Here is a 17,087-nt window from a genome sequence, read left to right on the forward strand (position 1 = left end):
TATTTTAGATCAGTATTGCCAAATCACCCTGCAAAAAGCTGGTGACAATTTGTAATCCCATCAGTCATGTATGACAGTGCCTGTTAGCTGTCCCCTTACCTATGCTATGTATATTAGCTTCATAACATCTTTGTCAATATGATAGGTTTAAATAATTATTTTAATTTGCATTTTTAAATTATGTGACGTTGAGTTTTTACAGTCTCTTTTTTAGTTGCTTAAGTAATGTTTTTTATAATTTTATTTATTTTTGGCTGTTCTGGGTCTTCATTGCTGCACCAGCTTTTCTCTAGTTACAGCAAGAGGGAGCTACTCTTTGCTGCAGCAGCATGCAGGCTTCTCACTGCAGTGGCTTCTCTTGTTGCAGAGCACAGGCTCTAGATGCTCTGGGCTTCAGTAGTTGTGGGGTGTGGGCTCAGTAGCTGTGGGTCCTGGGCTCTAGAACACAGGCCAAGTATTTGGGGCCCTGGGCTTTGTTGCTCCAACATGTGGGATCTTCCTGAACCAGGGGACCGGGAATCAAACCCATGTCTCCTGCATTGGAAAGCAGATTCTTTACCACTGAGACACCAGGGAAGCCTCAGTAGTAGTTTTTTTTCTAAATGAGAAGTCCATAATGTCAACTGTAGAAATTTTGAATACAGAAGATAATTAAAATAACCTGTAATCCTACCACCCAGGGATTCTCACCATTTACAATTTTATTTCTAGTCTTCTTTCTGTGAAACTTATCTCATGATTATTTTTAACATTGGTAAAGGAGCTTATTTTTGTATTTAAAATACAAAGTTTACAAAATGAGGTTATAATACAGCTGCTTAGAATACTGCTTTGAGCTGTTTTAATCAAGGTGCTATATAAATATTCAGTGGACTGAGCTCCCCTCTGCCAAGCTTTTGGGATCAGCTAGTGGAAAAATCATTAGCATTCTTTCCTTGACACTGTCCTGTCACTACCAGGGCTCAAACTGGAGGCGATTTCCTAGGAGCCAATAGGTCTCTTAGTGGAGGAAAAGGAGCTGTATAATCCCTTAATGGCATGGAAGATAGAGGAGTCTGAATATATATAATCATTGTTCTCTCTCACACACACATAAAACAGGAGATGAGATTAGTGAGCCAGGGTAAGAACCTTCAGGAAGTATGGTAGACACCTGGAGAACAGTAAAATATGTAACAGACAGGGTCAGCCAATTAAAGGTACAAGTCCTGTATGGTAATCACACGTATCCTTACCTGATTCTCCTTTGGGGCTGTACAAGCATGGCATGCAGAACTGGTTTCCATTCACAGCTGCATTTCCTGTACCTACTTGCACATAAGCAACTTTGATCACTAAATACTAGTTAAATGAATAATGAATGAGTGAAAGTAAAAGAGAGTGACCTTAAGTAAATCACTTAATTGCTTTGGACCTTAGTTTCTTTCTCTGAAAACTTCAAAGGAAAGTCACCCTTCAGGTAGAGCTTACTGTAGCAACTGCCCGAGTGTCATCTTGATTAACCAGATACAGAGTAAAATAAATATAACATAGCTCTATAATTAGAAATAATTGCCAGTATGATCTGGAGACTCTGACATCTTAACCACTGCTTCATTCTCATTATTTAAGAGTATGTTGTATAATTCGAGTGTAATACTAGAAGACTCATCAGACTTAGGATGAAGGTTATAGAAAATGACTGTTATCAGGCCTTTAACACACTTAGAAATGCATATGTATGATTATTGTCTAAAAGCAGAGAGGATAACTAAGGAATGCACATAGGCCCTATGCAAATTGGGCTTAGCCAGGAGTGCTGTTTGTTCTGCCTGAAGTCTTCACTCTGGTCCTTGGACCTTCCTTTGACCTTCCTTATCTTTTAGCCACTGCCATTTTGGACTCCTTTTCCCTATTCTACCTACCTAACAATGTCATTTTGTTCCTTTATTGGTGTTGCTGTTTGATAATTTTATTATGAAATCACCAGATTTTTCCATCATAATGGTGTATTTGAAATTAATAAATGCCCAGTGGAGCGAAACTTGGAAATTTTGTAAATAACTTGTTTTCCAACATTGTTTCCCCCAATATTTATGGCATCTACCGATGATGATTGTTCTGTAGAAGTTTTAAAATCTGCCCATTTATTTTTAGGCAGATCTAAGTGGTTTTTTTTCCTCCTTGAGTTTGAAATGGTGACTGTTTCCTATTTTGAGAAGATGTTGGGTAAACTTTGTCATTTTATTTTTGCTTTTGAACCTAGACTAATTAAAACATACTTTTAACGTTCTAATTTATAGGTTATATACTTTGTAATTTTTATCTTTAGTGGAAAACATTGCCAAAGCTGCTTAAATAATTGGGTTTAATTTTTAAAGGCTTGTGGTATAAAAGCTGTATCAGAAGTTCCTGGAAGGCCTGTATTTTCCATTCCATAGGTCTGGAGTAGAGCCTGAAAACTTGCATTTCTCACTAGTTTCAGATGATGCGTCTGGTTCTGGAATCACAGATTGAGAAAGGAAACGGCAGCCCACTCCAGTATTCATGCCTGGAAAATCCCATGGACCAAGGAGCCTGGTGGGCTACAAGTCAGACATGACTGAGCAACTTCTGTGTGTGGCTTCTTTAGGCCTTTCTCGGCAATTTGCTTGTAATTATTTGGGCTTCCCCCCACTTGTTTGCTTTCTCTGGTAGACATGAGAGTAGTGTGGATATAGAATAGTGGAATTATTTGAAGTTTGTATTAGTTGATTTTGGTTAATGTTGGAAAAATTGTGGGAATTGGCTAACTTACTGAATCAGATCAGTTGTTCAGTCATGTCCAACTCTTTGCGACCCCATGAATCTCAGCACTCCAGGCCTCCCTGTCCATCACCAACTCCCAGAGTTCACCCAGACTCACGTCCATCGAGTCAGTGATGCCATCCAGCCATCTCATCCTCTGTCGTCCCCTTCTCCTCTTGCCCCCAATCCCTCCCAGCATCAGAGTCTTTTCCAATGAGTCAACTCTTCGCATGAGGTGGCCAAAGTACTGGAGTTTCAGCTTTAGCATCATTCCTTCCAAAGAAATTCCAGGGCTGATCTCCTTCAGAATGGACTGGTTGGATCTCCTTGCAGTCCAAGGGACTCTCAAGAGTCTTCTCCAACACCACAGTTCAAAAGCATCAATTCTTCGGCACTCAGCCTTCTTCACAGTCCAACTCTCACATCCATACATGACCACAGGAAAAACCACAGCCTTGACTAGACGGACCTTTGTTGGCAAAGTAATGTCTCTGCTTTTGAATATGCTATCTAGGTTGGTCATAACCTTCCTTCCAAGGAGTAAGCGTCTTTTAATTTCATGGCTGCAGTCACCATCTGCAGTGATTTTGGAGCCCCAAAAAATAAAGTCTGACACTGTTTCCACCATTTCCCCATCTATAAAAAAAAAAAGGAATGCACATAGTACAAGTATGGAATAGTTGGTCACTGTTCTCAGAGTGACCCATTGTACATAATTGTAATGAACATCTGTCCTTTTTGGCTTATCTTGTATCAAATTATCATAGACAGTTCCAAGCAATGGTTACATTTTGGAGTTAATGTGATGAAACTTTTAAAATCTATGAAATATTTTATGTATTACTCAAGATAGATTCTATGACCTTTTAAGTTTGTTGAAAGGAAGCTAAATTAGCATCACCTCATAGTTCTTAAGGAAGATTCCTTACCTTCCAAAATTTCAATTTATTTAGAAACAAATTTGAATAAAACTTACGTAAGCAGAAATATCTCTTAGTCCATGCCTCTTTAATGTAATACCATAAAAATACTAGCACATAACCTTTTTTTTTCCTATTTGTAATCAAAAGCAGTACATAATCAGGCAGGAACCAGGAAGTAAAAATAATCACAAAATTAAACCAAGTGATCTGTTTTCATTATACCCCAGCAGGAGTAAAAGGTAAAGATAAACACAACCAGCAAGTTTCTTTATCAAATTTGAAAATTCTTTCCAAGTCAGTCATATCTTAGTAGAATAAAAATGAAAATTTATTAAGGCTTATAACTCAGCACTGTCCTATTTTAATTTTTTTAAATTATGGGAAGAATTTGTTATTGTTCAGTCGCTAAGTCATATCTGCCTCTTTGTGTTCCCTGGACTGCAGCACACCAGACTTCCCTGTTCTTCACTATCTCCCAGAGTTTGCTCAAACTCACATCCATTGAGTTGATGATGCCATCCAATCATCTCATCCTCTGTTGCCCCCTTCTCCTCCTCTGTCGCCCCCTTCTCCTCCTGCTGTCAATCTTTCCTGGTATCAGGGTCTTTTCCAGTAAGTTGGCCCTTCGCATCAGGTGGCCAAAGTTGGAGCTTCAGCTTCAGCATCAGTCCTTCCAGTGAATATTCAGGGTTGATTTCCTTCAGGATTGACTGATTTGATCTCTTGCAGTCCAAGGGACTCTCAAGAGTCTTCTCCAGTACCACAGTTCTCAAATATCAATTCTTTGAAACTCGTCCTTCTTTATGGTGAAGAATACATAACCTAAAATTTACCATCTTAACCACCTTTAAGTTGGACTATAAAGAAAGCTGAGCGCTGAAAAATTGATGGTTTTGAACTGTGGTGTTGGAGAAGACTCTTGAGAGTCCCTTGGACTGCAAGGAGATCCAACCAGTCCATCCTAAAGGAGATCAGTCCTGGGTGTTCATTGGAAGGACTGATGTTGAAGCTGAGACTGCAGTACTTTGGCCACCTGATGCAAAGAGCTGACTCATTTGAAAAGACCCTGATGCTGGGAAAGATTGAGGGCAGAAGGAGAAGGGAACGACAGAGGATGAGATGGTTGGATGGCATCACCGACTTGATGGACATGGGTTTTGTGGACTCTGGGAGTTGGTGATAGACAGGGAGGCCTGGCATGCTGCAGTTCATGGGGTCGTAAAGAGTCGGACATGACTGAGCAACTGAACTAAACAGAACTGAACCACCTTTAAGTGTATGGTTTAGAAAATTCACATTGTTGCACAGTAGATCTCCAGAACAAACTGAAACTCTATACCCATTAAACACTTAACTCCCCATCCTTCTTCTCCCAGCTGGCAACTGCCATTCTACTTTCTGTCTCTGAATTTGGATATTCTAGGGTCCTTAAGTAAGTAGAATCATAAAGTATTTATCTTTTTGTGACCAGCTTACTTCACTTAGCATGTCCTCAAGCTGTAGTATGTGACAGGATTTCTTTCCTGTTTAAGGCAGACCATTGTCCCTTTTTTTTTTTTTTGGGCTATGCTGGGTCTCTCTTGCTGCTTGAACTTTTCTCTAGTTGCAGAAAATGGGGGTTACTCTCTAATTGTGGTTCCTGGGCTTCTCATTGCGATGGTTTCTTTTGTTACAGAGCATAGCCTCTAGGGGACTTCAGAAGTTGTGGTTCTCAGGCTTGAGAGCACAAGCTCAAAGGTTGTGGCACGCAGGATTAGTTGCTCCGCATGTGGGATCTTCCTGGATCAGGGATTGAACTTGTGTTTCCTGCATTGGCAGGCAGATTCTTACCACAGAGCCACCAAGGAAGCCCCACTGTCCTTTTCAATGTCATTTTTATGGTACAGTCTATTTTACTCTTAAACATCTTTGCAGTATTGTCTATTTTAATGTCCCAGACCTGGTCAAATACAGAATGATGAGAAGCAAGTTGAAATACACATTTGAACTTCCAAATTATCTTGTCAAGAAATCAAAAGAGGTTATAAAGTGATTAAACAATGTAGGGCTTAGTTTGAGAAAAACGTTAAAGACTTTTTGCAAGCCCCTTGTATTGAAGGGGCTTTTTCTAAAAATGTATTTGACCTATTACAACTTTTTTTAAAGTATCTTTAAAAAAATCTCTGCTGCTGCATTATTTTTTTCTTTCCAGCCTGCACATATTCTTTCTAAGTTCTTCGACTGAGTTAGCTGTATTCCTATTTGTGAATAACACTTCTCCTGCATTCTGTCATAGCAACAGCCTCATGTTCCCACAGTTCATTAAGATATTGTTAGATCACAGAACCTAACAATAATAATTTTTTAAAAAAAGAAGCAGTTCATTCATTTTCAGTCTGCCTACCTTAATTTTGTAACAACTTTATTGAGATGTAATTCACATACATACAGTGCACCATTCAAAACCTCGGTGATTTTCAGTGTATTTCTAGAGTCGTGCAGCCATTACTCCATTCATTTTGAGAACATCTCAGTGCCCTGAAAAGAGACCCTATACCCATTAGCAGTCCCTCCCCATTTCCCCCAGACACCTCAGTCTGGGAAATGACAATGTCTCATTTAATTGGTACCATGTAATATGTGGTCTTTTGTGTCTGGCTTCTTTCCCTTAGTATAATGTTTTCAAGGTCATCCATGTCACAGTATGTATCATTACTTTTTTTTTTAATTGTGGGAAAATACACATAGCATAAAATTTACCATCTTAACCTTTTATTTTTTGGCTGTATGGCGTGTCTTACAGGGTCTTATTATAGTTCCCCAGCCAACCAGGGATCAAACCTGGGCCCACAGCAGTGAAAGCATGGAGCCCTAACCACTGGACTGCCAGGGAATTCCCTTAACCATTTTTATCTATTTGACCATGCCAGGTCTTAGTTGAGGCACGCAGGATCTCTGATCTTTGTTGCAGTATGCAAGATCTTTGCTTACGGCATGTAAACTCTTAGCTGCAGCAGGTGGGATCTAACTCCCCAGCCAGGGATCTAACACAGACAGCCTGCATTGGGAGCATGGAGTACCAGCCACTGGACCACCAGAGAAGTCACCCTGACGGCTAATATTCTTATATTTATTGGCCATTTGCATATCTTCTTTGACAAAATGTCTATTCAGATCCTTCCTTATATTTTTATTTGTCCTTTTAAAATATTTATTTGTATATTTGGTTTGTTGGTTGTGCTAGGTCTTAGTTGCGGCTTATGGGATCTAGTTTCTTGACCAGGGATTGAACCTCGGCTCCCTGCTTTGGGAGCGTGGAGTCTTGGTCACAGACTTCCAAGGAAGTCCCTTGCATTTGTCTTTTTTTTTAATTAATTAATTAATTGGACTGCACTGAGTGCTTTCTTTTGTTGCGGCGAGTGGGAGTTGCAGAGGCTTCTCACTGCGGTGGCTTCTCTTGTGGCAGAGCACAGGCTGTAGAGCACGTGGGCTTCAATAGTTGTGCTGCATGGGCTTAGGTTGCCCTGTGGCATCATGTGGAATCTTCCAGCCCTTGATCAAAGATTCCTAACCATTGAATCACCAGGAGAAGTCCTCCATCTGTCTTTTTCTTGTTGAGTTGTAGGAGTTTTTTATTCTAAATACAAGTCCCTTGTCAGACATATGACTTAGAAATGTTTTCTCCTGTGCTGTAGGTTGCCTTATATTATACTTTCTTAATGGTGTCCTTTGAAGTACAAAGATTTTTTACTTCAATGAAGTCAAAGTTACTTTTTCTTTTGACACTTGTACCTTTGGTGTTATATCTAAAAAGGCTTTTGCCTAACCAAAGAGCACAATGATTTACTTCTATTTTCTTCTAAGAGCTTTTTTTATAGTTTTAGCTCTTGTATTTAGGTCTATGATCCATTTTTAGTTAATTTTTGAGTATGATATAAGGAAGAAATCCAACTTCATTATTTTGCATGTGGATATCCATTTGTCCCAGCACCATTTGTTGAAAGGCTATAATTTCCCCAATGAATTTTCATAGTGCGTGCTGTGTGCTGTCGCTCAGTCTTATCCAGCTCTTTGCGACCCCATGGACTGTAGCCTGCCAGGTTCCTCTGTCCATAGGATTTCCCAGACCAGAATACTGGAGTGGATTGCCATTTGCTTCTCCTGCATTGCAGGTGGATTCTTTACCACTGAGCCCCTGGGGAAGCCCCTGAATTGTCTTAGCATCCTTATTTAAAGTCAGTTGATCATAATTGTGATGGTTTACTTCTGGACTTCTCAGAGTTAACCTTATAACAAGGTTCTGGTTCCCATCTGATCCTTTGCCCTGGGTACCAGTCTTCCTGTCTCACTTCACCTCACCAGTATCTGTATCCTGTCATCCCTGTGTATGCATAGTTGTAGCATAAGGCAAGGAGACTCAGGGGCATTGGTTATTTTTCATGTAGGACTAATACAAGGTTGAGGGACAGTCAGTCAAACCCAAACCCAGGGGACGTCCATGGTGGTAGACTTCCAATGCAGGGGACATGGGTTCAGTGCCGGGTCAGGGAAGGAACTAAGATCCCACATGCAGTAGGGCAGCTAAGCCCAAGTGCTGCAGCTACTGAACTCTCGAGCTCTAGAGTCCGCACTCTGCAACAAGAGAAACCCGCGTGCCACAACTAGAGAGCAGCCCCTGCATATTGCAGTGAAGACCCACTACAGCCAATAAATAAATAAATAACTTAAAACAAAATCTGAGTACATTAGTAGCCCAGATTTTAAAAAGCACTAACCAGGGAATTCCCTGGTGGTCCAGTGGTTAGGACTCTGAGCTTTCACTGCCAGGTGCCCCCATTCGATCTGTGGCAGAGAAACCAGCCCCCTGTGTGTCAAAGGGCAGTAGAACGGTGGAGTTTGTGTAGAGCTGGTCAGCATCACACTGAGCTGGGGCATCTGTAGATCTGGCTCTGAAGCCAAAGTCACCGTTTCAGTACAAGCCAGTGCGATCCCCTTGCGGTGAGCTTGGAAAGTCTATTAGATTTGCTCCTAAAGTTAGATTTCAGATTCTCATAGAAGAATGGTCGGAGAAGGCAATGGCATCCCACTCCGGTACTCTTGCCTGGAAAATCCCATGGACGGAGGAGCCTGGTAGGCTGCAGTCCATGGGGTCGCTAAGGGTTGGACACGACTGAGCGACTTCACTTTCACTTTTCACTTGCATGCGTTGGAGAAGGAAATGGCAACCCACTCCAGTGTTCTTGCCTGGAGAATCCCAGGGATGGGGGAGCCTGGTGGGCTGCTGTCTATGGGGTCGCACAGAGTCGGACATGACTGAAGAGAGTTAGCAGCAGCAACAGCAGCAGCAGAAGAATGGTAGAGGGAGGGGGAGAAGGGACAAATGAGAGAGAAGCTAGAAAAAGATTTGTTTTGATGGTAGAAAAAAATGAAACCTCGTCATGAGTTTACTTAGGTAAGGTAGAGTGTACATACCTTGACCTGACAGTTGTTTCAAACCCCTGACTACCTTCCAGATTCACACACACACACACACACACATACCAGACATACAGAGCAGTTCCTAGCTCTGTTCTGGTCTGGAAAATCTTTCCCCTGGGGCGTCAGTAGCTTGCCATGTGATGACAGGCTTAATGGTTTGATATCTCTGCATTCCACTGAGACCACCTACCCAGAGGCCACACCCTAGTGACCTGGTTCACCAGGACCCAAGACTAAGCATGAGGACAGGAGGGCAGCGCCAGTCTAGGAGTAGGGGGAGCTGTGTTCTGGTTTGGGCAAATCGCTTCCACTTGCTGGGTGACCGTATCCATGTTGCTGCCCTTTCCGTAATACTCAGGGTCCCAAAATATAAAATGGGGGCCAGATCAATGGTTCTTATCTCCTCGAAATGTCATAAGACAGAGTGAGTTGCTATCTTCCAGTACTTATGCTTCTAGGAGGCACAGAACTGGGGAAATTCTGTGCTTTTCTCTCTCTTTTTTTTTTCTGTTTTTAAAATAGGGTTTCCTAGGCACTCTATGCAAACCCTAGGAACACATTAATCAGCGAATACTCTGGAAAAAAGCAAAACTGCTCACAAAAGAAGAGAGCCTTGAAATTTCTGAAGTGTTTCCTTCAAAGAGGTCTAAGAGATTCTCTTCTAGTTTCTGGCCAGCTTCCTGGAGTAGAGAAATAGAGGTGGTTCATTTTTCCTTCTGCCAGTTTGCCTTTCTGGTCTGCTCTGAGTGATGCTGGTTGGGGTCGGGCCACAAGTTAAGGGAGAAAACCACGTCTCAGCTGCTCCAGTCTGCCTACTGGATAATAGATTGATCAGCCTGCAGTGTTAATGGGTAAAAATAAAAGAGCAGCCTTTTTTGTTTTTTTGTGATCTTTGGCTGTGTTGAGTCTTAGCTGTGGCCCAGGGATGGTGCAGGGCCTCTGTAGTTTTGGCATGTGGGCTCTAGAGCGCATGTGCTCTGTAGTTTGCAGCATGTGGGCTTAGTTGCCTCTCAGCATGTAGGATCTTAGTTCCTCAACCAGTTCCTGCACCCCCTGTATTGCAAGGTGGATTCTTAACCACTGGGCCACCAGGAAAGTCCCCAAAGAGCAGCCTTTTTATTGATTTGAGTTTAATTGTGAATCAGCCCACCTGATTCAGTGCCCCTTGATGATCTGGTCATCTGTGGTAAATACATCAGGAAGGAACCACCTTGGTTTCCCAGTCACCTGCCTGCAATACTAGAGTGTGGAGGACCCAAGAACTAATGGAAGGCTTCTTGTCCTTGGAAAAGATCCTTGGATTTTCACCTGCTATATTAGTGACCTGTTGTTGCTGTAAAAAATTATCACAAACTTAAAACAACACAAGTGTATTTTCTTAACTTTTTTGGAGGTCAGAAGTCTTATGAGGCTAAAGTTAGGGTGTCGGCAAGGCTACGTTCCTCCTGGGGCTCTTGGGGAGAATGCAACTCCTTGCCTTTTCCAGCTTCTGGAGGCCACCTGCATTCCTTGGCTTGTGGTCCCTTCAACTGTCTTCCAAATGCATCATTCTCACCTTTCCTTCCATCATCACATTACTGTCTAACTCTGAGCTCTGCCTTCCTGGCACAGGACGTTATGGTTGAGCCTGAGCCCTCTTCTTTCTTGGGTTTCTAAGGACTTCTCAGGAATAGAAGTTGCAATCATTGTCAGGGCTGGGAGCTAGTAGGGCAGTACATTGATTAGAACCACTGTAACTTTCGTAGGACAGGAGACAGCCTGATATTACAGGCTTTTTGAGCATCCTCCCTTCCCTCATAAAGGTGTTGATGACCATAGAAAGAACTAAGTCCACTGTGTGTGGATTATAAGAAACTCGGTGAAGGGCGAAAGCTGGCAAATGGGCTAACATGACATAACAGCAGCTTAGCCGACAGCTTTCTCCTTCACCCCAGTTTTGGAATTACTTCCCCAAGATACCACCATGCTTTCGATCCTTCAATGCCTGTATTTTTAGTTTGGGGTATTTTCTATTGTTTGAAGGTTGCCTTGTAACCCATTTGCCTGGAGGATTTAAACAATATAGAGTTTCTTTGCTGAGCAGCAACAGTAGCCAAGAGAGACCGAATATAAACTTTTAAGTCTATTTTCTCAGAGTTCGTACATCAGCAATGGCTTTAAACAGAATAGCTCATGCCCCCTGGCTTGCCTCTCCCTGGGGGAGGGGAGAAGGGTGACTAGTGGAGAACATTTTGTGTTCTCTTATCTTTCATACTAGTGGACGGGGATAAGCACCAGAATAGGAAAACAAAATATCTGGCTATTAATATACCCTAAGTCCTCTAGCACATGGATTGGATTTGTTTATTTGTGAAAGAGAAGGATGCTTCTCTCTGACCGTGGGCTCCCCTGCCAGCTGGACGGGAACTAGCAGGCGTAGTGCCCTCCATAAGGTGAAGGGGATAGGCAACCGGGGCCTAACTTCTTACTCCAAAGAGCAAACTTTCAGACTTTTTCTCAAGAAAAATTGACGTTCCGGCCCAACCTCCCTCAACCCCCAGCAGCATCATTCCGGGAAACTAAGAAAGAAAGGGGAAAAAGAAGGCAGATTTACCCTGAACCAACCAGAGAGTACCCCCACCTGCCCACTAGACATGTGCGTTCCTCACCCTCCTCGTGTCCAGCCTGGGGAGCCAGAGGACTGGAGGACCTTGCTGGAAGAAAGAACACGGTTTCCTCAGAACCAGCACTTAGCTGACAGTGCTGACAGTGAGCACGGCAGCAACAGGAGCATTTCCCTCCCCAGAGGACAAGCCCTGCAAAGAGGAAGGCAGTCCTGCTGAGCTCAAAGTCAGGGGCACTGACCTCTAATCTGTTCCCTTGGATCCCTTAGCGGTCTGAATGAAGGAGTGCCCAGAGTGGATAGTTTTCTAGAGGAGTAAATGGCTAGTTAATGATAAGCCTTCTAGCTGGGAGAAAGCCAGAAGGGAATAGATTTCTTTCAGGAGCAGCACACGCACGCCTAGGAGCCCTGTGCCTGCCGTGTCTGGACAGAGGTTCAGAGCGCCCTTCGGCTGCCAGAAGAGGTCTCTGCTTGCCACCAACAAGGGTCAGGCTTTCTGAGGTCCCTGAGAACATTGTGATTAGCAGGAGTGCCCGGCGGCCATGGAGAGAAAGAAGAGAGCCTTGGCAGGGTCCACCCTCTCCCAGAGCAAACGGGGACAAAGGTCAGTGTACTTACAGCTGCCTCTCCCAGCCTGCCCGCCTGTCTGCCAGGCCAGATGCCCCAGGTTGTCCCGGCGTTGCTACACGATGTAGGAATCTGTCATCTCTGTGCCTGCTGGGTCACCCATTACCCCAGATCCAGTTCCCAGGCAGGGATGGTTAGAACAACCTGAGCAGAAGCAGAGGAGTTGGCATTCAATAGCTTTGTCCTGTCTTTACCTGTTCGGTTGGGAGCAAAACCACAAAACCACGTTTGTTACGTTTGTTATGGGCATGATGCTGCTGTTGTGGAATAACCATGAGAAGAAAGAATCTGTGAGCCTCCCATGTGAGAGGAGGGCTCTCTGTGCAAACCACAGCGCTTCAGACACTCTTAGAATGTGAACACACTGTCTTTGATTTCTTATCCTCCATTTCACTGCCAGCCCGGCATGTCTGAATTTGTCTCTCCGTCAGCATGTCTAAGTATCCACTGGGATTCTCTGTGAGAATTTAAACAAGTTGGAGGCCACTGAGGTTGCCAAGTATAACCAGGTCTGTCCCAGATTTGGCTTAAGAGTGAGCAGGAGACAGAAGCCTTGTGTGTTGTGAAATCACTGAGGCTCTAGTGCACAGCCCTTCTTATTTGGGATTACAATTAGAATTGCTATTATGTGTTTGCCTTTCTTCTTTGGCCCTCAAACAATGACACGATAATATAGAAGCTAATATTCAAGGCACTGAAGTAAGCACTCTCCTTGAATTATCTCCCTTAATTGTCACCTCAAACCCACAACATGATTCCTCATTTAATGGTGAGGATCCAGGTTCAGCGAAATTGAGTAGCACAGTTAAGGTGATCTGCTGTATTCCTCTGGCATTATGACTTGCTGGCACCCTATTCTGAACATAGAGGAAGAAAATATGAGGACAAGTATTTCTGAGGGCTACAGTTGTGTACAGGTTTCTCCGAAGCCAGGGCCGTCTTGATTTATGTTCCGTGGGGCCATCTGAGGAAGTTGTTTAGCTTCAGAGGTGATAGATGAGGGCTGGGTCACTTCTGTTTGCAGAGCGAGGGTTGAAGGGTAAGTCAGGACAACATTTCTTCTCTGGTCCCCATCAGGGACTTCACAGGCCAACCTCTGTGGCTGTGTTTATATCATTATTTTTAAGGCACCAGCACAACAGCTCTAAGCTCTCTCTTCCTTTAGCCATCCTCCACGTGGAAAGAAGCCAAATGGGAGAATTTCCCCAACCATTTCCCTTCAGTGCAGCTGGTACCAACTTGAAACCTAAGACATTTAATGCTGCAGCCTACTGAAGCCTGGCTAAGCCGTATTTCTTTAGACACAGCGGGAAGCCATTCCACGCTCTAGTATCCAGAACCAATTCAGGGCCCAGGGGGGCTCTGCTTCCTTGGTTTGACCCCAGGAGGTCAGCTGGCTGATGAAGCCCATCAGAAGTACTCCTGTAGTCTGGGACTGTCAGCTGCAACTTACTAGAAAAGAGGGGAAAGGATACCCAGGATTTTCATATTTAATTGAAAAGTAGTGTCTTTGGGAAAGGCGGCTGGTAAAGAAGTTCTGAGAGAGCTCCCTCTACTTGTTGCTGACAGAGGGGGGTGTCGACCCAATGCCTTGTCCCACCCTTACTAGGATTCCTCCAGCTGCTTCAGAGCCATTCATTATCGTTCATCCTGGCGGATGGAACTCCACTATGAATAGACAGTGTTGGTAGTGAACCCCTGAGTCGCCTGCCTGCCCCCACAGGCCACAGGATCCTCCAATCTGATGGCCCAGCATGCTGACCAGAGTCTGGTTCCATCCCCCACCACTCAGACCGCACACATCATTTTGCTCCATTCTGCACTTGTGAATTCCACTCCCTGGCAACTGGCACTGGCTCTCCCCTCCCAGTGCCCTGATATCCTCTGGTTAATAAGCAGCTCACATAAAGACACCAAGAACTATTGCAAGAGGGGGAAAAAAGCTGAGGCTCTCCGAACACAGGCCAGGAAGCCCTGGACTTGGCCCAAGAACTTGCTGGCTGTTTCTGTTCTCTGCCCTTTGGTAGCCGTGCTCACAGGTTGTAGAAGGAAGAGAAGCATGAATGCTTCCTCTAAAGCTGTAGTGGACCGTAAAGCACTATGGTGTTTGTTTAGCAATGAGAGACTCTTGCTGAAGCCTGAGGTCCCTTCCTGGAGGATATTAGTCCTCTCCAGAAGAGGAGAACTTTCTGCCCTTTATCCTTTCAAACCTATTTCTAGAAGAGTCTTAGGTCCCTGTTAATGAAAGCACTAAGCTCTCCCCACTTCCTTTTCTCTCCTGTCTGTCTTCCTGAGCTGCTCAGGTGGCACTCTTCTTGCCCTCACCTTCATCTGCCATACTGTGCTTTATCCCCCAAGATTGGGAGGTGTCCTTGAGACGTCCCTGTGGAAGGAAGCAGTGGGAGCATGTGCCAATCCCTGCCTCATTGCCACTGAAGTCTGAATCCAATCCTTCCAGGAGAGTTGGAGCCCTCTCCCTGGGCCTACCCATTGTCAAGGTCCTGGTCACCTTTAAAGCCTCCTGCAGGGATTCCCACTGCCAACGGATCCTTTTCTAAAGCCCAGCACTGTGACATTTTAGCCTTGGAAATCCCTAGACAAATATGTCTCACTTAATCCTCACCACGCTGGCCCTCGGTGGAGACTCCCGCTTGGCCAAACTTAACAAGTACCATTAGTTCTTGCGGCAGACGTTCCCCGTGTTCCAGGCGTTGTGTTCAGGGACTGAGAGAAGGATAAACAAGGTAAGGTCCCTGTCCTTGAGGATCAACCAGCTATTAGAAAAGACACATGAAACAGGAGCCCCTCCCCAACCCCCAAAACACCTCATACCCCGTGTTCCTTTACTTGCCCAGGCTCTCCAAGACCCTGCTCTCTCACCATTTATCTGCTCTGTAACGTTAGCTCAGTTGCTTACTCCAAACCTCAGGTTGCTCATCTGTAAAATGGGTTTAATAGTATCTACCTTGTAGAAATATCATGAAACCACTTCTTGGTAAAGCACAAGAAAATAAGTCCTGGATGTGAAGATAACACTTGCCAGGGAAAGTGGTCAAAGCAGGGAGGGCTCGATTTGAACCCCAGTTTCCCCACACCCCCCTGACACTGTCTGCTTACGAGCAAAAAACCATTCTCTCTGAGCATCAGCCTCATGGGCGATAATTTACTTCGTTGGAGTAAATTAGTTGATACATGTGAAAATTCCTCCCTCATAGCGGTTCAACATATTAACCCCTTGGAACTTCTTAAGGATCTGAAGACCCTGAAGCTCCAGGAATCCAGAAGAGGGGGAGGAAGATGCTAATGCCTCCTCTAGCGAATGTCGAATGTCGCCCACTCTCCCCATTAACCCTTGAAGCTTGCCCCTCCCCAGTTTGATTCTCCCGAAGCCAGAGAGACTGCTCCGTGACCAATTGTGTCCCTCCCTCTGTCCTCTGTGCCTCTGTACTAAGTACCTGGAGGCCCTTGTCCTGTCCACACTCAGGCGTCACTCCGCCTGAGATAGCCATTGAGCTCCTCTAATCTTTCCCCACAACTCAATCTCCCCCTCTGCTCACCCCCCACTTCATCCCTTGTTCCCCTAGCTTCTTAATCAAATTAAGGGAAAGAAGAGGATTTAGATAGGGTTACTAAATATATTCTTGTTCAGGGGGAGGGAGAAACAGAGGACTTTGGAGGAGGAGGCATAGTGTGAAATTCCTTAATGGAATGTGCTCAGAGAGCCTCCTTTCTCTAGAATAAGCCCCAGAATCGCCTATCTGGATAGAGTTTTCTCTTTGGCAAAGTGCTTTCACAAACATTATCTCATTATGATACAGGCCCAGGTGGCAGAGTGCCCACTCCCCGGAAAGGTCTGCTGAGGCCATCGTGCCTCACAAGCTGCTGTGACCCTGGTCTATATATTTCACAGGACACCCTGGCCCCACAGGGGTGACTCGGCTTTCTGCGGAGCATGACACCCCCAGAGGGGCCACTCACAGCTGGAGGTCACAGTTTTCCCTTCTGTGTGCTTCCCACATCAGATTCAGAATCTTTGACAAATTTTACTTAAAAAAAAAAAGATAAAACATTTATTGTAGAATTTTTTGAAAACACACTACTTATAAAAGAGAGAACAAAAACTACTGTAGATTAGGTTGTAATCTACGACCTAACTGCTGGTAATATTTTGAGGTAGCTCCTTTAAGTGTTTCTGAAATGCAGTTTGTGTATATGTGTGCATTTGCAAAATGGGATTACAGCTACATGCATTATTTGTAGTCTGCTTTTATATTTAATATTATTTTTGTTTCCCATTTCATCAGAAATTCTTCTAAAATATTATTTTAAAATAGCATGAACTAGAAATTTTTTCCTTATTAAAAAATTACACGTCTGCTATGAAATAATCATTGCTCATATTGGTTGAGTCTCTTGAATAGCCAGAAACCCTGGTCGCATAAACACATTTAATTCTCATAACAGCTGTCCTGGGTAGATATTGATAAACCCATTTTACAGGTGAAGAGACTGAGACTTTGGAGAGGCAAAGAACTTGCCCAACTAGCAAAGACTTAAAACATCCATGGGATTTCACACACATTTTTGGACCAAACTGCCTATACCAATGACCACATTCAATGACTTATACCATATTGTCCAAAGTGGATTAATTATAATTAACTATTCTCTTTTTGCTGGACATTTTAGTTTTTTTGTTGTTATAATGAAGC

The sequence above is a fragment of the Bos indicus genome, chromosome 17 (genome assembly GCF_029378745.1).
Source record: "Bos indicus isolate NIAB-ARS_2022 breed Sahiwal x Tharparkar chromosome 17, NIAB-ARS_B.indTharparkar_mat_pri_1.0, whole genome shotgun sequence".
Lineage (NCBI taxonomy): Eukaryota > Metazoa > Chordata > Mammalia > Artiodactyla > Bovidae > Bos > Bos indicus.